This window comes from Choloepus didactylus, chromosome 11 (genome assembly GCF_015220235.1).
Source record: "Choloepus didactylus isolate mChoDid1 chromosome 11, mChoDid1.pri, whole genome shotgun sequence".
NCBI lineage: Eukaryota > Metazoa > Chordata > Mammalia > Pilosa > Megalonychidae > Choloepus > Choloepus didactylus.
In genome coordinates this window covers 10,023,906-10,048,002 of record NC_051317.1, presented here as the reverse complement: position 1 = coordinate 10,048,002, position 24,097 = coordinate 10,023,906, and the positions used below count along the sequence as shown (strand labels likewise).

The 24,097-nt window shown below is 38.1% G+C and overlaps 1 pseudogene; it reads right to left on the bottom strand.

The window, feature by feature from the left end:
* Window positions 1-1,917: 1,917 nt before the first annotated feature.
* On the bottom strand, window positions 1,918-3,214 carry LOC119506373 (annotated as a pseudogene).
* Between the last annotated feature and the right edge of the window lie 20,883 nt (window positions 3,215-24,097).

Here is a 24,097-nt window from a genome sequence, read left to right as displayed (position 1 = left end):
GTTCATATCCATCATTGTGCTTGTTTGCTGCTTTCCCACAACCAAAAGGAAAGTGATGTATTATTTGTTCCCATGTCTCTAAGGAAAGTGGAAAAAGTAATAATAAACTGCTTATTTTAGTATAAATGGAAGAAAAGCACATTTCTTTGCAGAAGTAAAGTTTCCACCCAACCAGCTTCACTCAGGTTGCCTGTCTGGCCACTGTAGGCTTTTCAGCTTGGGATCCCAAGCTCCATATAATTGAGGTAAAGTAGATAAGTAACTACTCAAAGAATTAAGACTATGTATTTCATGATGAAAGAGAAGGTTGGAGACTATTTCTCTAAGGTTCTTAAAACATAGAATTACCAAATTTCTTTAGTTTTAATTTATTAACTGAATTATCCAAGAAGCATAAATCTTAAGTAAAGGACTAGTAGTGGCTTTTATAGGCTATTGCCCTCCAAACCCAAACTCAGGAAATCATCTGATTCCCTTACCTCTATGACAATAAAATATCTGGTGGCACATTTAGTAATTTTCATAAAACTTAACTGAGCAGTATAATATTTTTTATGTAAAACAAACATTCTTTTTTGGTGTCATGCTGCCTGCTTTCTTTCCTACTGTGTGCAGATATTTCAATATGCTTCCATTTCACCACATGGCGGGTGATGTAAGGTCTAATGGAGTAGCCTGAGAATACCTTAAACCCAGAAACTGGGAACTAGCAGTCCCAGCTATTTATCAGGGTAGGAATTCTCTGTGACAGGGCTTGTATTAATACCCCACCATCAGGCAACACAGATTTGCCTCTCCTCTCCAACGCAAAGTGGGGTGTGGAGAGCTGCCGTCCACTGAACCTGACCAGAGTAATCAGCCTCCCTGGGAGACTGGCCACAAAGAGATCCCTTTAACCCTTTGAGTTATATAAGTAATAGAATGGTCATTTCCTGAAAGTTCCTGTTGACTGAGCCTGTGTTCCCATGACATACCATACAACAACTCATTCCACAAGACATTGCTGTTGAAAATTTCCATAGTTTAACTTGAGGCCATTGTATATATCAGGAATTCTCACACTTCAGCACAAATCAAAATCACCGGGAGACCCTATTAAAACACAAATTTTTGGGCCCTATCCCCAGAGTTTCTGATCAGTAGATCTGGGATGGAGCCTGAGAATTTTCATTTCTTACAAGTCCCCAAGTGATAGTGAGGCTATTGGTTCAGTGATCACATTTTGAGAACCACTGAAAATCAAAGTGCAATTGTGATGTAATATAATAAAAATTTTTAAATCAAAGATTATTAATAACATTTCTAGCATGGTGAATCTTTATAACTTCAAATAGCACTTTCAAATGAAACTTAATAGCTTAGAACTATGCATTAGAACTTCCTAATAAGTAAAACCTCTCTTTGAGGAATCCTTTCAATGTTTCTATTATTTAGGAAGCCTCCAATTGACATACAATATGGCCTTCCATGGAAAATATCATTTTTGGTAAATCTTTTTTTTTTTTTTTTAAGCTTTCCCATTTCTCTTTATTTTAATAACTTTATAACCTTTCTGCAATGCTTGAAGGCAAAACAGAGAACTGGAAAACCTACTTCCCAAGTACAAGGATTTGAGCTGAACGCCCTTCTACCAACACTAATGTGAGGTACTATGGTTCTTGTTTTAGTTACAAGAGGTGTTAGGAATGAATGCCCACTCACATTTAATCATAGCTTATCTAGCACACAATTCTGCAGCACAATACCAACAACAGGAGTGTTTTAAAGCAGGGTGGAGAAGAAAGTAGACAATACAATTTAAGAGGCTTTTTAACAATAAGAGTTCAGCTCAAAAACAAAACTCTCCAGAATGCCCATACTGTCCTTTAACCCACCACATTCCAAACTTCTGATTTCTGATCCCAAGTCCTTAGAGTCTCAGGCTTTAGTGATGTATCCTTCTTGGATGAGGAAATCATAGATTTTTGGGTTTTGTTCACGTCTATCTTGATCAGTGCTCTTGCCTGTGCCAGTCTCAAGCCTCCTTGCTTGTTACGTTCATTCAATAGAGCAGATTTGTATTCTAAATAGGCTCCAGGGACCAACCTCACCATCTGACAGTGCTCTTTTTCTTTTTCATTCAGCTTCTCTGTGCCAGGGAGGCCAGTGAGGTTCAAGGGTGGTGCACTCCATCTACCTGAATTTGAAGACATTGGAATGGAAGGACCGAGGCCAGAGTCAATGTCAGCTTGTCGGCGGAGCCACTGCTGGCAAGCACTACTTTCCTGGATATACTGGAGAACTTCGGAGAGTATGGTGCGTTTAAGGCGTTCCTCCTCTTGTGTCTTCTTGAGGTGATCATAGGTTCTGGCACTACAAAAACTGGTAATGCCTGCTGTCCTATATTCCTGGAGCCTCTTGATTTCCCTTCAGAGTTCAAATTCCAATGTATGGCTTTCAATGAACTTGTCATGCTCCACTGGCCCCACAATCCTTGCAAATCGCCTCTTTGTTTCTTAAAGGTCTTGGACCTCCTTGGGATACCGCCATTCCATTAACTGAAACTTTCTAAGGTTGACTAATCCATGGTCTCTTACAATTTTTTTTCACCTTTGTCTCTCTTTTAACCTGGAATGATAGATATCTTCCACAGCCATCTTCAGAGCATGTAAAATGTCCGAGTCATCTTCAACAAAATCGATGTCTCTCAAGTCCCATTCTGCATAATTGTCAAACTCCTCAATGAAGTCTGCTTGAGCTGGCATGTATCCTGCCATGTCCCGAGAAAGCAGGAGTCAAAGTTAGGCCAGGGAGGGTCATCTGTAGAGTGAAATGGAATCGCTGTGTCAGCAGTTTTTGCTTCGTCTGCTTACTTCAGGTTCAGCAAGGTAGATGCGAACAGAGGGTTGTTGATGAAATGTTTCATATACTGCTTCTCACACTCCTCCTTGGCCTTGGTACACATTTGACTGGCTACATTCTGCCAATTTCCAAAGCCACAGTCCATCACAGCTTCTAAAAGGGCCATTTCTTCTTGAGCAGTCCAGCTTGGATCAAGAACAGGAAAATCTGAGGTCATTATTTCATAAGTATGATCATTTTGATGTTTCTTGTACTCAAAGCCTCGAGTGAAACACTGTAAGCAGAGAAAGAAAGGAGGTGGTCCACATTCAGCACACTTGATATAAGGCTCCATGAGGTAGGAGGAGCAGCCTCGGCAAGGCGGCTTACCAGAGGGGTCATCTCTGTCAGCTGGGAAGGCACATGGCTGGTGTCTGCTTGTCCTTTGCTCCTGGGTTGCATCACTTTCAGCTTCTGATTCCAATGGCCTTCTCTTTAAGAATCTGTGGGTTCTCACTTAGCTTCTCTGGGACAAATTCTGGGCTTCATCTTCTTAGCTTAGTATCTCCTGCTTCTGGTTTCAACAGCTGTCTCCCAAATGTCTCTGGGTGTTTTCTAAGAATCTGTCAGCTCTCTTCAAAATGTCTCTGCCTTTTATCAGGAGATATGGTTGTTCCACCTTGGTGACCAGATGGGAAAGACGGAAGTTAGTGCTTCATAAAAGCAGGCAGTGCCAAACAGTGGTTTAAAAGAGTTAGGACAAGGGTGGTGTGAGAACAGAGCTTTGGCAGTATCATCCATTTTTGGTAAATCTTTAGGGAAGAAATGGTGTTCCAGTTTGCTAATGCTGCCGTTATGCAAAATACCAGAAATGTATTGGCTTTTATAAAGGGGGTTTATTTGGTTACAAAGTTACAGTCTGAACGCCATGAAAATGTCTGAATAAAGGCATCAACACAAGTATACCTTCACCAAAGAAAGGCCAATGGCATCTGTAAAACCTCTGTCAGCTTGGATGTCTGGTGTCTGCTGATCCCAAGTTGTGTTCTAGCTCCACTCTCAGCTCCTGTGCATTCTTCAGAGTGTCTCTCTTGGCTGCAGCACTAAGTTGCTCCTGTTTATCAGCTCTTTTATATGGCTCCAGTGATTTAATATGACCCACAATGAATGGATGGGGTAACACCTCCATGTAATTATCCAATCAAAGGTATTGCCCACAGTTGATTGAGTCGCATCTCCATGGAAACACTAAATCAATAGGTTCCAACCTAATCAACACTAATACATCTGCCCACAAAAGATTACATCAAAGAACATGGTGTTTTGGGGGACATAATACATCCAAACCAGCACAGATGGGAAAAACTTACCAATACCTCAATATCCTAACAAAAGAAGGATATATAGGTCAGGTATTGATGATCAATATGTTTATTTTTAAAACATGTCCATACTATAATAATCAATAATGAGGATTGTAATAGGGTTAAAAGAAATTAATTACAAAAATATGGCAAAAGTAATTTTTTCTGTTAAAAATAAATCTTTACAATAAAATTTGTACCCATACATTCTTCTATGACTAATATCCACTACTGCTCATATTCAAAATTACATATTTTTGTATCTTAGGTGAATTTTAAGGATTAATATACTGAAATGCATTTTACAATACTCTCTCCTCATATTATGGTCTTAGGCTACACTTATGTCTTCTTTGGGGGGGAAATAATTTTGAAATTTTAAATATACTGAGTGTATTAACTGAACATATTTATAAAACAAATTTCCATATTAAGGATGTTTTTACCATTTTACTTCCTAAAACAGCTCCTTAGATCTTTCGCAAAAAATACAGCTTTCAATATTATTTAAAATTAAGATTAGAGAACTACTTTTATTAGTCTGCTTCATAAAAATATCTAGTTAATTCATGTTTGAATGATTCAATGGACTCTGCTATCATTATCAACATATACATTTTTAGTCAGCCACATATGGAAATAAATGAAGACCACCCAAATGAGAACAAAAAGAGATTATTCAGCACTTGCTATGGCAAGGGAGTGAGCACCATCACTTGTATTTGGCAGACACTCAAAGGCAGGCAGGGGAATGTTAAAGCTTTATAGTAAAAAAAAAAAAAAAAAAAGGAAGGCCTTGGGTATGCTCCAATTGCAGGCTGTTGGCATGAGAAAGCTTGAGCCGGGTAAACTAGAGGCAGGGCATGTTATGTGAATGGTTTGGGAGGCATATTTGGCTTTCTCTTATTGGCCTTGAATTGAAAGCAGGGGCAAAAAAAAAAAAAAATATGTAAGTTGGCATTCTGGGCTGATGGCTGCCAAGGTTGCAATTTGAGTTCTTGGGCCAGTTGCTACAGGGGTATGGGTCAGAATTCTACTGTCACATATGGTCTGGCCATTTTCTGTTTATATATCCAGGCTCACAATCCCCTCTTTTGGCCTTTCTCTCATTTGCTTGAGGTTGCCCAACACAGAGAAGGCTGGAGATTCAGATCTTCACCAACAGGGATTGTTCAGTTGTCTCCATATTCAACTGTATTGCAAGATCTTCTGGATAGAGCACAACAAACCAGCATTGTGACCACTATGATAAGAACAGGAATGATCAACAGTCCTCTTAAGATGTTTAAGAACCAGGAACCCCAATTGCCCAACCCAGGCCAAAAGAACAAATCCCAAAGATGGAGAGGATTAACCCTAGCTTAAGGCTATGTATGGCCTGTCCTACCTTGCCTGCTTCATCAATCCAAGCAAGAAATATTAGTAATAGCACAGACACGACGTGAATATCCAACAAGAAATCTAGAGAAAGGCAACTGTCCATCACTACTTGTGACAATTTGTTGAAACTGATCAATATTGCATCTAGGGCTGAGGTGGTATCGCTAAAACTTTCTGTCAGAGTTAATGATAAGTTTCTTATAGTCGTTTTTATTTGTATGATTCCCATCGTTGGGGAAAATGCTTTTATTGTTCATATAAACAAGAAGTCAGTAATTCCATCATATAGAATATTTGAATAATAGATATGAACTTTATTTTGAAGTTCATGTCTGAGTCAGAATTTCTCGCTTTGGTAATTTATAGAATTAGAGCCTCTGTACACAGATAATTCTTGGGACACTATTGTCTGTGACAAACAGGACTAAGGGTCCTGGCAAAGCAGGTAGTATCCAACAGGGGCACATCTGAGAAAGGAGGTGTTCATGACATAAGACCAGAACATATGCCTTACATTAGCTGGGTTACATATTTGAGTCTCTATTAATCTCTTCTAGGTGGCAAGTATTTGGACCATTGATCTATGAAAGCTATTAAATTCATATTTAGAATTGTTTTGGGTCTGATCGATAGGTTGTAACAATTGGTTATTTTTCTGGGAGAGACAGACACTAGAGAAATTACACTTTGACTTATTTAAAGTCATTTGCTTGTGGAGATGCATATGAAATTCTCTAACACCCTATGGTCTCATTTTATGAGGCTGGAATTGCCTTGAGGTTTTTATCATGTATAACTGGTTATGGATGGCATATTCAGCAGTCTGTAAAGATCAAAGTGAACATCTACTATTTAGGATAATCTAGGAATAGCATTAGAATGAGTTTGTTCTGACTTAACAATTATAATGTATAGAAAAGAAAAAAAGAATAGGGGCTATGTGGATGGAAAACAACCAGGGGTCAATATAAAAAAATAAAATAGGAATGGTTAAATCAAGCAGATGAACAGCAAAACAGGAATTAGGCAGGAATCTTGACCCAACATCTTGGATAGAAGCTGTCCACTATCTGAGGTCATCTTCTTTCTAAAGCTCTTGGGTTGAAAGAACTAATGACTTACTAAATTAAAATTAGTAAAACATTTTGAAACCCTTGAGCTCCCTTGGCCAAAGGAATCCCCACTACCTTCTATTGTTGGGTCTTTATCTTCTGCAGGCTCCAGTGTAACACAGCTTGCACTGCTTGGTGTCATGGATGATGTCAACAAGATGAAGTACTCATGGAGGCCCCTTGTGCCTTGCTGCTCACAGCTCATTGAGTTTGGATTGGTGTTTTAAGTCAGGTTGAACTTTTCTCTCTTCGCACTGAGTTCATCAGCTATTTATTCTCAGATGGTGCCCAGGTTTTACTACAGGTTTCCATTTGTTTGGCATCCTTGGTGGTATCAGACCATTCCTTTACATCTTTTCTTGATCTCTTCAGTGCTTCCATTTTACATTGTGCTCATGTGTTTTGTCAAATGAAAAAGGATCACAGAGTAGAACCCAGTCACAGACCCCATGAACCTGATGTCTGATCCAACAGATCAGTGAGTTTGTAGGTCTTCCTGGACCAGCATCCATATGGACAATTTTTGCTGTTGGTTACAAATAAAATCGGATGAAGTTCTCCTTCTGTCTGTTTTCCCCAGATTTTAGCTTTTATCCATAACAACTTTCTCTCTTTTTTTTCTTCCTCCAGAGGAAAAGAAGGGGTGCAGATGGTCAAATCTGCATTTGGAGGCGGCAAACTATCAGATTGGGGGCCCAAGGCCTGAAGTGTACACACATCATAATTTTTTAAACTTTTTACTTTGAAATAATTTCAAGTTTTCAAAACACTTGCAAAAATAGCATAAAAATCATACGGAGAACTCCAACATACCCACCATCCAGATACCCAGATCCATCAACTTTTAAAATTTTGCCATATTTGCTTTTCCTTCCTCCCTTCCTTCCTTCCTCCCTTCTTCCTTTCTTTCATCTATTTATCTGTTTCCTAAATATTTGAGAATTTCAGCTCTAATGAGGTTGTCTAAGTCTGTATCATATCTCCTCCAAGAAAAACTCTTGAATCTCAAATGCATTCTCATTTCAATCCAATTCTTGCACCTATCTCTATAAATGATTTAACTTCATTAAGGATGATTTGAGCTTTCCATGGCCACTCTGCTGAAAGGTACCTTATAAAATAAATAAAATAAGATTTTTTAGTTCTAATGGACAGGATTTTATTATTGGCATGCAGAAGTATTAAAAATTGCTTCACTAAATATATTCTTGATTCAAAGACATTGTGGTTTGTCAAACTTAAGCAACAACAAACTAGATTCATTTCTCTAGTAATCCTCCCTCTCCTTGTCCTATAATTGCCTCTTTTGTAAGATGTGACCATCTTTTTTCTGGTGCTCCTTATGTTTATAATATCAACAATTGCCCTTGCTAATAGGTTTTTGGTTGGGAAGTCTGTCACCTAGTTGTTTGATCTACAGGACCGTATTTTGTGTCCTGTCTCTTTTTTTGTTCTAAAGCCCTTTCTAGGTGTTCTTCTAGGTATGGTAGCAGGTAAAGGGTTATTTCCCATCCTAATTTCAGTTTTTAAATTAGGTCTCCAATTTCCATTTAGGTTCAAGTCCCCTGACAAAATGATATAAAAGGGACACTGTTATATTGGTACCTTCTTTAACTCCCAAATGCTGTTGGAAGGTATTTTCTAGTATACCCCCCAAAAAATTTCCTTTTATTTTCATATTTTCTGTGTTAGAATGACTGAATTATTGTCCATTAATTGAAAATGTTTCAGGTATAGCTTTTAGTAAAGTTTTCCCTACTTTCTGGGCCCTTTTGTGACCTCAGGTTTACAAAAGAAAGTGAAAACCTATAAAACTCTGTCCAGATCAGTTTAATCAGCTTTAGCTATCCAGAATTTAAGGTTCTGAACAACATGTGTACAAGTTGATATAAGTCAGGTATCCCTCGAACCTCCCCGCTCCCCAACAAAAAATCAAAGGAAAATCCCTTGTTTCAGATAAATGAGGGTAGTCCAAGGAGGAAAAAAATAAAAACCAAACACCATCTTTATCCTTAAACACTCAAGATGAATTAACTATAAATATAGAAGGTCAATCTCATCAATTCCTGGTAAATACAGATATTGCCTTGTATACATTATGCCCTGTCACTTATACACAACCTCCTTCTCAGAGTAAACATACCTCATAAGTAACCCACAGCATTTTCCTATGTCCAATCCCTTAATTGTAATCCTAGGGCATATGATGGAAAAACACTCAGAAAAAACAAGACATCTTCCTGCTCTGTCATACCACACCTGAAAATTTAAGAGGGAGAGATGTACTCTAAAAATTAAATTGTAATATTAAATCTACACTTGATAGTCCATTTCTTGAGGTTCCAGAGTTCTCTTGTATTCATAATCAAACAAGTTGTATCTGCTTTGGATATATATTTGCCTTCTCCATTATATTTGATACATAGCCCAAGATAAAAATCTTGACCCTGTACCTGACACTTTATGGACTAAAATTTTCACTGACAAAGGAAAAATACTTGGAACAGAATCTAGTAACTTTCAGATACACCCTACCAAACCACTGACTAAACTTCCTTGAGAATCCCAGAAGCCAGAAGGGAAAGAGTCAAACCTACAGTGAAAGATTTTGTAGCCAAAGGCTTTCTTTTACCCTGTGTTAACCCCTGTAACACTCCAGTCCTGCCAGCAAAGAAAGCAAAAAGACAAGAATAACAATTTTGTTCCCGAACTGATTGCTGCTAAGGGTGTTGTTTGACTTCCTAGGCTAGTTGTTTCAGAGGTTGTGGCTCAGAGCTCTATCATCACATATGGTCTGGCCATTGTCCATTTGTATATTTAGTCACTCATCCATATGATATTTAAGCAGTATGGATTCTACAGCTTCATATAAACCTGCCATCAGTAACAGATGAACCCAGCCAATAAAATTATCTTTGCTGATACTCCCAAATATAAACCCTGATTAAATAAATAAGGTAGAGAAATAGTAAAATAATTATTTTTATTCTAGTACAATATAGTCACTGTTGTACTCATACAGTACTAATTAGAATACAAAGTACTTGTTCACTCAATATTAAGCATTATAATGTTTCATTGACAAATCATATGAAACCTAAAGTACTTCTCTGACATTACTTCCACCTTCTTGTAGTAATTTTTATTTCCCTTGGGAATTCTGTGTCCCCTGAAGTTCTCTCAGTTGGTCATTATTTCAATTGCCACACCCTGAACCCACAGGAGGACTGTCTTCAGTGATCTTAAGACTCTAAAGTTGAAAAACCGGATAAAAGTGGTACAAGTGAGGGTCAGTCAAAAGGTTTTTACAATCACAAGGGCACAAGATAAAAGCTATACAATCATTAGCAGAGATCAAGGCAGCTGGGTTAAAGTTCAGACATTTCGGGTATTTCCATCTGTCTACTCTAATATACCAGAAATTGAAAAGGAATATCTATATAATGATTCAGTAATCATAATCATTCCCTAAATGCTAACTTCTTGGTTATACTATCTGACTTCCACATTACCATATTCTGTTTTTTTTCCCTCCTAACTTACTCCTACCTCTTACTTCAATGTATCCTTTGTTGAATCTTTATATTCTTCACAATTTCTATATGACAGAATGCCCAAGAGTCTATACTTTAACTACTTCTTTTACTTATTTACACTTAATTGCTAGGTGATCTTACTCTGTCTCATTATTTATATTCCATAGGAATCACAATTTAGTTTTTCCTGCCCTAGCTTTCCCTGAATTTAAGACATATATCCATCTGCTTCCTTAATTTATCCTCTTGGATGCCTCAAATTAAACATGCCCAACTAAAACTCTTGTTTTCCTCCCTTACTCTTTCCTTTCTCCTTGCCGTATCAATAAATAACAACTACCTTCTTCCAGTTCTCAGGATAAAAATCTTGCAGTCATCTTTGAACCCTTTCTCTTATATCCCAATCCATAAGAAAATTGTATTGATTTTTTCCTCCAAATTATACCCAAAGATGGCCACATCTCACCTGTTCCATTTCTATAACCCATGGCACCATCACTTATCACACTGGGTAACTGAAGTAGACTTCTAACGGTCCCTGCTTCCACTCTTGCACCCCTAGTATACTTCTGCTTGCCATACATTAGTCGGGGCTATTACTGAACACCATAAGTCAAATCAACCATTACCCTGCTCAGAAGCCTCTAAGACTTTCGCCTCTTTTTCCATACATAATTTGAAAATTTTATTTTGTCCCCAATATTTCATCTCCTATGATATTATTTTGCAATGTCTTCTCCCCAGGATCAATGACCTTTTTCATGTTCTTCGAACATGCTGAGCACCATACTACCTCAAGACTTTGGTACATGCTATCCTTTCTACCTGGAAGGCTCATCTCCCAAATGTCTCAATAACTTGCTCCTTCACTTCTTTCATATCACTGCTGACATGTCATCTCCCCAAAGCTTTCTATGACCACCATATCTAAAACAGCATTCCTTATCATTTTCTATCCTCTTCCTATGCTTTATTTTATTTTATATTTGTATTTACTTATCTACTGTTACTGTGTGGATTATGATTTCCTTCATGAGAATGTAAAATTTATAAGAGCAGACACTTTGTCTATTTTTTTCATTATAGTAACTTAGGGTCTAACCCATGTTTTGCACATAGTGGATATTCAAATATACTTACATAAATGAATTAGTGAGCATTTACATTAAGCCAGGCTTTTTTGTAGCCTCCTACCTTCACACAGCTTACATTGTATTAAACAGAAAAAAAAAAAAAAAAATAACAACAACAACAACAAAAAGCCAGATAATCACAGATGCTGAAAAGTGCCTGCAAGGAAATAAATAATATGCTTTAGAGAGACTGAGTGACATAAACAGATGTGCCAGGGAAGGCACTTATGAGGAAGTGATATTTAACTTGCTATCTGAAGGCTAAGAAGGAGCCCGCCTTTCAAAAAAACTGGAGGAAATTGCAAATACTAGGCCCTGCATTTAAAAAGATGAGAGAAGGTGTGAAGAGTATCAAGGAGGAGCTCTCTGAATGAGTGAATTAGTGAATCAATGGGTGAATAATCTAACAGTAAGGGGAGAGATGTTAACTTGAGAAGATTTAAATAATGACCTAGGTCTACCGTAATATCTAATTGATGAACCCCAGCAATATCAGTGTCCATGTGGCCTAAATATAAAATACCCTGACTCATGCCCCAGCAACAGATACTTTTCTGGTGTCACATAGGCTAAGCTCTCCCATACTCATTCTAACCAGTACTACACCTGTTGCCATGCTTCTGGAATACACACACAAAAAAACAGACTGATGAGGCTATCCTGACACCTGGTTAAACAGCATGCTGTAATTAAAAAAAATTAATAATAATAAAAAATAAAAAATTACACCAGCAACAAAGAGAAAAACCAAATTGTATTCCCAGCACTGGTAGCAGCCTAAAAAGTAGCCTTGAATCAGTCACTGCAGGTATCTGCATCTCAGTTTTTGTACCTGCAAAATAAAAAGATTTGGCCACATCACTGGTTCTCAAATTGTGCTAGTGGAACTGATACAAAGGCCCTCTCAAGGAAAGGTTGAGAAGAGCAAGTACGCTACTGAGCTCCATTCTGACCAGAGAAACACTGAATGTATCTGTTTTAAGAAATATTGGGCTTCTATGTAAGATTGTAACCTAGAAAGATGGGTAGGATTTGTGAAAAAGCAAGTACGGTAAAATTTTAATTAGTAGAATGTACATGCTAGGAATATGGTGCTCACTATAACATTGTTCAGTTTTCTCTATATTCAGACATTTTCTTAATAAAATGTTTGGGAAAAAAAATTGTTCCTCTGAGAAGAAAAATTAAGTTGTAGAAGCCTTTGGATTATTTAATGAAAGCTTTTACTAGCTCTTAAATCCTGTGAATCAAGAGAGCTATAATCTTTCTTTAGGTTTAAGAAATAGTTTTTAACATAATATGGATGCTATATTAATGTTTATATTGTATATTATGTAATATAAAACATTATATTAATGTTTATATTGTTGGATAATCATTAAATCTATATAATCATCTAGAAGACTGTATGCACCTTTAAGGTAGAAATGCTCTTTTTTCTTCCCAGGTTGTCAGAAACTAGCATAGCAATAAGCTCATAAGAGGCTCATAAATGAGTGTAGGGGGGGAGGGGGTGTTTTAAATGAAACAATGAATAGATGGCATAAGAGTTTATTTGTCCTTTTGCTAAACAATTTTATTTCGTTCCACTAAATTCCAAGGCCTTGTTACTATCAAATCTTCAAAATCATTTGTACATTTGAGTTAATAAGGTATATTGTGCACTAGTGTAATATTCCTTCATCCCTCTTTTGTCTATGCTAAAACAAAACAAAAACCAGCAAACAGAATAAGAGCAGTGTGAGTTCAGCTAAGCACTTACCCAAAAAGGCCCTGAGGGCTTTTTAAGCCATCTCCTCAGCAAGATACCAAAACCAACTGCCATCATATTGTCCTAAACGCATTGCAATAATTAGCAAATTCCAGTCTCCATTATGGTCAGTTAAATGGGGATGGAAATTTTCTCTCTCCTTTTTCAAAGCACTATGGGATTCCATTCAATCTTACAATGTCAAACCTGTGAAGACTGGGCATAGCAGAATATTACAAATATAATATAGAATATTATGAATATTTCTTCATGGGACAAATTAGAGAAGTTATTTAATACAATAATTACCAACCCAAAACAAGCAATAAATGAAAAACTGATGTTCTAATATCCGTACTGGGAAAACAAAAACAACAACAACAAAACGTACAAAGGATTTTCATGCTTGGCTAACAGGTTGTGATACAAAGCACTGAGATATTTCAGTTAACGTTAACTACATTTCATAACGATGGCAGCAGGAGGTTACAGTCAGTTTCATTTGGAATTTGCTGACACATTAGGAAGTAAAGTACCTTGCCCCAATTGTCTTCTGCTTAGGGAGTAAACATGTAGAGAGAATTTTACTTGTGATCAAATGTAATTTTTCCATAGTTTAATGAAACTTACAGTCTGTTTTCGCTTTACTCGTTAATCACTGTCATTTGCATCACTGAAGTTGATGAAAATCTAATTCACCCATTGTTCTAGTTTGCTAATGCTGCCAGAATGCAAAACACCAGAAATGGACTGGCTTCTATAAAAAGGGGTTTATTTGTTTGCACAGTTACAGTCTTAAGGCCATAAAGTGTCCAAGGTAACACATCAGCAATCGGGTAACTTCACTGGAGGATGGCCAATGGTGTCTGGAAAACCTCTGTTAGCTGGGAAGGCACGTGGCTGGTGTCTGCTCTGGAGTTCTGGTTTCAAAATGGCTTTCTCCCAGGATGTTCCTCTCTAGGCTACAGTTCCTCAAAAATGTCACTCTTAGTTGTTCTTGGGGTGTTTGTCCTCTCTTAGCTTCTCTGGAGCAAGAGTCTGCTTTCCACGGCCATCTTCAAACTGTCTCTCATCTGCAGCAATTCTCTCAGCTCCTGTGCATTCCTCAAAGTGTCCCTCTTGGCAGTAGCAAGCTTGCTCCTTCTGTCTGAGCTAATATAGTGCTCTAGTAAACTAATCAAGGCCCACGCTGAGTGGGCGGGGCCACACCTCCACAGAAACTATCCAATCAGAGTCATCACCCACAGTTGAGTGGGTCACATCTCCATGGAAACACTCAAAGAATTACAATCTAATCAACACTAATATGTCTGCCTACACAAGATTACATCAAAGATAATGGCGCCTTGGGGGACATAATGCACCCAAACCAGCACACCCATATTAAGGAATGAGTGGTATATTTCCAACTGTCTTCACTAATGAGAAGGTAGTCTACTGACATACCAAATAAAAGAGAGTTTCAGACAGCCAGCTGGGAAAGGTTATACCCTGAATCACTGTCCTTTAGAAATCACTACATAGTGTGTTCGAAGAAGAGTAACATAATAGGATAAAAAATGACTAACTGAATGCTTATTTGTACCAGGAACAATAATAAATGTTTCAATTGCATTAGTTTACGTAATCCTGACAGCGTTTTGAAGGAAATCATTTGACCTTAATTTCAAAGCTGAGGAAATTGCATATTGGTGAGGTCAACTGTTCAAGGTTCACAGCTGGAAAATGATGGAGCCAGGACTCAACTCAGTTCTGTTTGATTCCAAGGCCCAAAAGCTTAACCATTGTTCAATTACGTCTCACTGTTACCTAGCACTATGACTAGATTGGGGGAAATTAATTTTCATCCAAAGCTCTTCTGTTTGCATAATAGTTCTAGTCTGTGAATATGGAATATCAAGGTGTCAGCTCTCATAGACATGTCCTTTCTGAATTTTTTTCTCAGCATTGTGAAAGTGAGAATTTAAATGGAAAAAAAAAATGAATAAAACCTCCAGAATCTTACAGAGTATATATTTTGGTAGGGAATATATATATATTCTTAAAATTAAGTGTGTAAATATTTAATGGCCAACAGAAACACAAGATAGTAAATTAAATAAACCTCACTTTCAACTGATACTTTCATTTGCCAATAAAAGTGGAGGCATAACTACAATCAATCAGTTTGCTGATACTTACTGTTCGTTTATACTTCTTTTAAAAAGACTAGGCTTTGGAAAACTCCGATCCATATTGTTGCTCAAAAAACGTTTGATATTTCAACATATCAAATATAATTAACTGATTTATACCATGGAAGTATTATCAGTTTATGTCTCTCAAGGAAGTATGTCCCGTAAAATTACATGTTTTTTTATTTCCCTATATACAATCTCTCTGCAATCCCCAGGGCACAAGCCCACCATCTCCAAGCATTTGGGTGGCAGCAACCTTCTTGTACAATGGGCAGAAGGCCCACCCTCTTCAAGTACTTTCCACACACATGGGTGGGCCTGCTCTTTTGGTCCAGGGAGATTTCTTTAGTCTAGGTCTCAGCTTCGTGGTTCTGTTCTTGAAGCCATTCTTCCTTCAATTTGTCAGTTCTCTGTCCCTTTTAGCCCAGACTGGCTGGCAGTTGTTCCACTCATACAATTCTCATAAGAAACTTGTTAGTTTTACATGTAGTTCACAGGGGTCCACACCATTAGACAGCAGGACTTTCCACAGATCATTCCTGAAAAACATGCACCTCCAATTCTGACTTGCACAGCAATTTCTGACTGGTTCCATGTCCACTTAAACCCTCACATGGAGCACTATTCTCTAGGGACTTGCTTTCTGGAAGCTCAGAATTTTTAAAACCATCAATTTCTGGTTTCTTTGGGCCCAGGAGTTCAGTTCTCAGTTTATTCCTTTCCTATCACATTGTAATTACTATAAGCTGCAAGGAGAAACCAGGCTTCACTTCCCACAGTTAGCTTCAAAATCTCCTCAGCTAAATATCAAATTCATGACTTTCAAGTTCCCCCTTCCATCCAACATCAGAACTCAACTTTACCAAGTTCTCTGCCACTTTAAAACAAAGATCACTTTTCTTCCAGTTTCCAATAACACATTCATCATTTCCTTCTAAGGCTTCATCAAAAGTACTTTTAGCATCCACATTTTTCTTCAAACAGTCTCTTCAAAGCAATTTAGGTCTTTTCTATCAAGCACCTCACAATACTTCCAGCCTCTACCCATTACCCAACTCCAAAGCCACTTACATATTTTTCATATTTGCAATAGCAGTACCCTGCTTTCCTGAGAGCAAAATATGTTGTCATTTCCTGGGCTGATTAAGCAAACACCATGAAATGGATCAGGTTAAACAATGAGAATTTATTAGCTTATGGTTTAGAGGCTGGGAAAATGTACAAATCAAATTAAGGCATCATCAAGGTTTTCTCTCCAAAGAATGTGGGATTCTGGGGCTGGCGGCTGGTGATCATTAGTCCTTAGCTTCTCTGTCACATGGCAAAGTACATGGTAGCCTCTCCTGGCCTCGCTATTCTCTTTCAGGTTCTACTGAATTTTATCTTCTGGCTGCTCTCAATGGCTTTCTCTCTGTGTGTCTCAATTTCACTCCACTTATAAAGGACTCCAGTATTGGGATTAAGACCCACCCTGATTGAGGTGGGCCATACATTAACAGAAGGACCCTCATCAACAAATCCTGCTTACAGTAGGTTCATACACACAGGATAGATTAAATTTAAGAACATTTTTTTTTTCTGGGGTACATATAGCTTCAAACCACCACACAACCCATTATCTTACTTAAACTTCATGTAGTGATATCATTATTTGAGTCTGGTTAGTATCCATTTCTCCCTTCAGATAACAATATCTTTATTTTCTTCAGGTGTACCAACCCACCCCATGCTTAGACAATGTCATTAAAAGGGACTAAACTAGCCCAGAAAAGGAATATATTCAGAGGAACTGAAGGCAAGGACACCAATGGACATTTGCATACCAATGTTTATAGTGGCATTATTCACGATTGCCAAGAGATGGAAACGGCCCAAATGTCCATCAATGGACAAGTGGATAAAGAAACTGTGGTATATACATATGATGGAGTATTAAGCAGCTGAAGACAGAATAAAGTCATGAAGCATATAACAATGCAGATGAACCTTGAGGATGTTTTAATGAGTGAAATTAGCCAGAAACAAAAGGACAAATACTATACAGTCTCACTAATATGAACCAACATTAATGAACAAACTTTGAGAGTTAAGGTTGAGAACACAGGTTGTCAGGAGATAGAAAAAGGTTAGACATTGGGCATTTGATGCAGAAAGAGTACAGAAAGTTCAACAGGAATGATTGCATAGATCCAGAAATAGATAGCACAATACTGTGTGATGGTAGCACAATATTGTAAGTACACTGAACAAAGATGAGTGTGAGTAAAGTTGAAAGAGGAAGGCTGGGGGCATGTATGACACCAGAAGGAAAGATGTAAAATAAAGACTGGGATTGTATAACTTAGCGAAAACTAGAGAAGTCAGTGATGGTGATTATATATACAAATATAAGAATGTTTTTACGTGAGGTAGAACAAATGAGTGCCACCTTTGCACAGTGTTGAGAAGAATGGTATTGGGGTAAAAATACAATCAATGCAAACTACAGTCTATAGTTATCAGTAACATTTTAATATGCCTCCACTAATTATAACAAAGACAATATAACAAAGCTACATGTCTGTAAGAGGGGGTTATAAGGAAAGAGTATGGAATTCTGGGTGGTAGTGTTCTCATATGAACATTTAATTCATTTTATTTTATTTGTATTTTTATTTCATTCATCATTTTATTTTCGTTTTTTTTTTCTGTTAATTTTCTTTTGTCTTTTTTCTCCTCTTCCTCTTTTTTTGTGGGAGAAACAGAAGCATGAAATGCTTCTGCCAAAACTACCATCCGTAGACTTACGCAATGCCTTATCCACTGCCATGGTATTCCACACAGCATTGCTTCTGACCAAGGAACCCATTTCACAGCAAATGAAGTGAGGGAATGGGCACACGCTCATGGAATTCTCTGGTCTTACCATGTTCCCCATCATCCAGAGGCAGCTGGGTTGATAGAACAGTGGAAAGGCCTGTTGAAGACTCAATTATGGTGTCAACTAGGTGGCAAACCCTTGCAGGGCTAGGGAAGTGTTCTCCAGGAGGCTGTGTATGCTCTGAATCAGCGTCCACTCTATGGGGCTGTTCTCCCATAGCCAGGATTCATGGGTCTAGGAATCAAGGGGTGGAAAAAGAAGTGGCACTATTCACTATGACTCCTAATGATCTACTAGGAAAATTTTTGCTTCCTGTCCCTGCAAGCTTAAACTCTGCTGGTCTACAAGTCTTAGTTCCAAAAGGAGGAGTTCTTCCACCAGGAGACACAACAATAATTCCATGAACTGGAAGATAAGATTGCCACCTGGCCACTTTGGGCTTCTCGTGTCTATGAATCAAAAGACAAGAAAAAGGGTTACTATACTGGCTGGGGCGATTGATCCTGACTATCAAAGGGAAATATCAATACAACTACACAATGGAGGTAAAGAAGAGTTTACCTGGAATACAAGAGATCCCCTAGGGTATCCCTTAGTACTACCGTGCCCTGTTATTAAAGTCAATGAATAATTGCAACAACCCAATCCAGGAAGGACTAGCAATGGCCAAGAAACTTCAGAAATGAAGGTTTGGGTCACCCCACCAGGCAAAGAACCATGGCCAGCTGAAATGCTTGCTGAGGGTTAAGGGAATATGGAATGGTTAGTAGAAGAAGGTAGTGATAAATATGAACTACGAGGGACTTGCACCCTATTCTGGAGAGATTTGGTGCATTTCTATTCATACACAGGACAGTGGAGTATTGTTAGGCAAAATATAGGTCTGTTATTGTGCTCTGCTTGGAGATAAAATATGGTTTAAGGTGATGTGTATAACTGTCAAGTTGACAAGGGGAGGACTGTAATGGTCAGGTTCATGTGTCAACTTGGCAAGGCAATGGTGTCCAGGTGTCTGGTCAAGCAAGCACTGGCCTAACCACTACTGCAAGGACATTTGTGGCTGCTTAATAAACCAGAAGGCTGGTTTGTTAAATCATCAGTCTATTGACTGCATCTGTGACTGTTTACATCAACAAAGGTCACGTCTTCCACAATGAGAGAATTCAGTCAACTGGATTTAATCCAATCAGTTGGAGACTTTTAAGGAAGAAAGAGGGAGGACCATCACTTCTTCAGCTTGCCAGTGAAGCTTTTCCTGAGGAGTTCATCAAACACCTTCATTAGAGTTGCCAGTTCATGCCTGCCCTATGGAATTAGGACTCGTGCATCCTGCCATATGGAATTTGGACTCGTGCATCCAAATTTATAAAAGTGTGTGAGACACTTTTATAAAATCTTATATTTACAGATATCTCTTATTGGTTCTGTTTCCCTAAAGAACCTTAACTAATACAGTGACTATATCTCTATAAAATTGCAAGAGTGGAAAAACCCGGATTTGAGGGTTAATCATATGGCCAGTCAGAGCTACATATGATGGTCAGCTGTGGCTAAATAACCCAATTCAGACCAATGGAGTCAAATCTAGGACTTTATTTTGTTAAATTGGGAAAGAAAATCTCTTTCAAAGAGGTTGCTAAGTTAGGCAAGTGAGCCTGGATCTGCTGGCAGTCCTTCTCCCACCTCAGAAGAAAGCCTGTCTGAGACAGAGTCAAACTTTAGGAAAGCAGATCCAAGAAAAGTGAAGAAAAAGATTCTTAAAGGCATTGTTGGAGCAACTGAATTCAGCAGTATCAGAAGCTTAGATCTTTCCTGGTGGATACTAATTTCCTGGGCCAAAATAGTCTTGTGGAAGCTGTGTAACCTGAGTTTCAGTGGCATGTGTATCTGAAATATTCCTGGTAATATATTTTAACCCAATGGAAGGAAAAATTGACCAAGGTGTAACACACATGCAATACTGAGAGGGTTGCTTATTTTTAATAAAAAAAAAATTCCCTTTTTATGGAATCTCTTTTCTCTGTGTTCAAAAGGCAATTTAGGAAACAGACAAAGGAGAGAAGTTGGGCAAAGGATGTATGAGATGAATTTCTAGCCTTAGCCCCCCAAATCACTATACCAATCCAATATAATAGAGTTAAACATCCAATTATTACACAGTTGACTCCACACATTACATAGATTCTTTTTAACTGTGAAAGTATGCCATTATTGACTGAAAAGGCATGGCTCTCTATAAAGACATGGAGATAAGTGTCAAACAAGAGATAATGAGCTAAGAGTTGAGAGTCAGTATACCAGGTTCTATATCTCTATCACCTTTTCTCTCTGGTTGTCAATTTTCTCATCTGTAAAATGGGGATAATAACATATTCTCTGTGTACCTCTCAGATTTATTGATAATATAAATGGAGGTTTGTGTAACCAATTTGAAAACCTAATACATATACATTGCAAATCTTTATTTTCTGCCTTAGTTTTATCACTGAAATCTACTTCCAACTGGAATGCTGATTTTAAATCATAACACAGACCAGTTCTGACCTTAACAGAAACATTTTTTTGTGTGAAAATTAAAAAAAAAAAAGCATTTTACTGTGTAAGTCATGCCGCCTGAGTTTACCATCCACTTGAGGCATAAGAAAAGGAACAAAAGTAAGCATAACCTCTACCTTCTGTTTGTTGGGAACTGTGCTACATCTGAGCCTCTACAAACAGATGCCCCAAATTCCAACTCCAAACTTGATTACTGATTTTTTCTTAGTTTGAAAGGGCTCTGAAATGATTCCTACCATGTTGACAGAGGTCATCAAAGTTTTCCTTTGTAAATGCTCTTAGCAGGTTGCCTCCCTGCTCTGGCAGGTGTGGCCTCCCTTTTATGGCCTGCTGATATTATCAGTCCTCCATTGGTCTTTAGTAGGACATGAACTTAAAATGCCCTTTATCCCCAACTGGTCTCTTACCTTTTGCTGACAATCTGGGAGACCAAGGCCAAATATGACCTCACTGACCTTCAGAAGCTGCCTCTCAGATTTTACAAACATCCAAAACTGATGATTTTTATTTACTGACATATACAAACTACCACCGTTCCCACACCTATTTCTGTATCCCTGACTGCACAAAGTGCCATGCTCAGGAACTTGGATAAATTACCGAATGTAATGAAGGCTGATTATGATTAATCACACAATTATGAACATTTCAAGCTTAATTCTACCACAATTACATAATGAACCATGTTGTGAATGATGCCTGACAAAAAGAAAACTGATATAAACAGCTTTAACTCACATAGTCACACACTAGCAATCCATGCAGCCAACGTAGGTATAGATTTCTGGTCATGTAGCCCATTACTAATAAAACATTGATATATCTGATTTTTCACTCAGTTCCAAAGGCATGCCTTGAACTTCATGTTGGCTTTGGCATTCAGTATTGTTCCATGTCCGCTAACTGGAGACATCTTGTAATGGTACATATTCCTCCAGTTAAGCTAAAAAGAAAAGCTCTTACCACAAAATATACCACCTCCTTCATCCCTCCCTCCTTCCCTCTATTCCTTTTGTCCTTCTTCCCTCCCTCTCTCCCTCTCTCCCTCCATTCCTTCCTCCCCCAACATTTATTGAGATTCCATGTGTCAATGTATCATGTTGAAATGTAGGGGATATGGCATTGAAAAAGAAATAAGACCTCAATCATTCAAAGAGATTAAAATCCAGCAGATATTAAACCAGAATGATGGATGAATAAAGAGATGGATAGATGGATAGATATGTGACAATGCAAAAATAGCAAAATGTTCATCATCATAGAATCTAGGTAAATATAAATGTTCAATCTACAATTCTTTCCATTTTTCTGTATGTTTGAAAATTTTCATAATTAAATTTTGGGAAAAAGTTCAGTAGAAGAGATTGAAAATAAAAAGTAATTGTATATACCATGAACAACTGATTGTACACTGTGGGTAATTGCATGTTATGTGAATATATCTCTATAAAACTGTAGGAAAAAATATAAATAGGGGTAAAAGTACTGGAGAAAACACGGAGAGAGGGATGTACCTATTTACTGTTGATGAGGAGGCAGAATGGTGTAGCCTTTCTGGAGGTCAGTGTGGTGGTTCTGCAAGAAGCTAAGTATGTGGGGGCCATAAGGTCCTGCAGCCTCATTATGGGGTATGTACTTGGAAGATCTGAGAGCACAGACATGAATGGACATTTGTACATTGGTGTTTATGGAGGCAGCATTCATGATTTGCAGTGGATGGAGGTAACCTAAGGGTACACTGACTGAGGAATAGAATGGTGAACTGTGGTGTATGCACGCAATAAAATACTGAGCAACTATGAGGAGTGAAGTTATGAGACACTCAAGATGGTGAATGGATCCTGTAGACAGCATTTTGAGTGAAGTACGCCAGAAACAAAGGCAAACACTATAATGCCTCACTGATATGGACTAAATACAATGTGAAAACTCAGAATTGAATCTTGGAACACAGCCTAACAGGAAAATGATTATTGTTATGGTCCCCAGATTGTAAGCTCTTACAGCAGTTAAATCTATTCCCGAATTGTAATGGCTGTCTCCAAACTCTGAGATGTTGATCCCTTGGTGTATAACCTGATTGGTCTCTGGAACATTGGGCATCTGTGTGACACCTGAAACCCAGAGCTAGAGCTTGGTAGACATGAATGTCAGTAATAACGCATACAGCAACTGTTAAAAAAAGAAAAAAAAGAAAAAAAAAGCTGAAAAAGAGCCCAGACTTCAGTTAGAGATATGAATGAAGCAGATCTGGTTAAAACTAGGGTAAATCAGGCCAAAAGATAAAGGCTGAAACTGACTGTGTGTTAAAACTTCAAATTCCATGTGAGGACAAGGGAGAAATGTCTATTTGGTGCAGGATCTATATTTTCTAAACAATATAACTTCTACAGTCAGTTTGCTCAAACACCACAATTAATGGAACTTTGAATAGGAAGTGAGATAAATAGTAGGTCTGCATAGGTTAGAGTGAAATAGCAACACATCCCAAAGTAATTTGGGCAGAGAATAAAAATATATATTCCGGGACCCCCTGAGGAGCTGCGGGAAGAGGCAGAGGTGTTGGACTTCCTCACCTGGATTGTTGCTGATGTTCTCACAAACATTGGGGACTGACGGCTTGACATGCTGAGCCCTCTAACTTGGGGCTTGCCCCTTTGAAGCTTGTTACTGCAAAGGAAAGGCAAAACTGGCTTATAATTGTGCCTATGAGTCTCCCCTGAGTGCCTTTTTGTTGTTCAGATGTGACCCTCTCTCTCTAACTAAGCCACCTTGGCAGGTGATCTCACTGCCCTCCCCGCTAAATGGGACCTGACTCCCAGGGATGTAAATCTCCCTGGTAACTCAGGATATGACTGCCGGGGATGAATCTGGACCTGGCATCGTGGAATTGAAAACATCTTCACCAAGAGGGGGATGCAAAATGAAACGAAATAAAGTTTCAGTGGCTGAGAGATTTCAAATGGAGTCGAGAGGTCACTCTGGTGGACATTCTTACGCACTATACAGATAACCCTTTTTAGGTTTTAATGTATTGGAATATCTAGAAGTAAATACCTGAAACTACCAAACTCCAACCCAGCAGCCTTGACTCTTGAATACAATTGTATAACACTGTAGATTACAAGGGGTGACTGTGATTGTGAAAACCTTGTGGATCACACTCCCTTTACCCAGTGTATGGATGGATGGGTAGAAAAATGGGGACAAAAACTAAATGAAAAATAGGGTGTGATGGGAGGGATGATTTGGGTGTTCTTTTTTATTTTTATTTTTTATTTTGATTCTGATTCTTTCTGGTATAAGGGAAATGTTCAAAAATAGACTGGGGTGATGAATGCACAACTATATGAATCTACTGTGAACAGTTGATTGTACACCATGGATGATTGTATAGTATGTGAATATA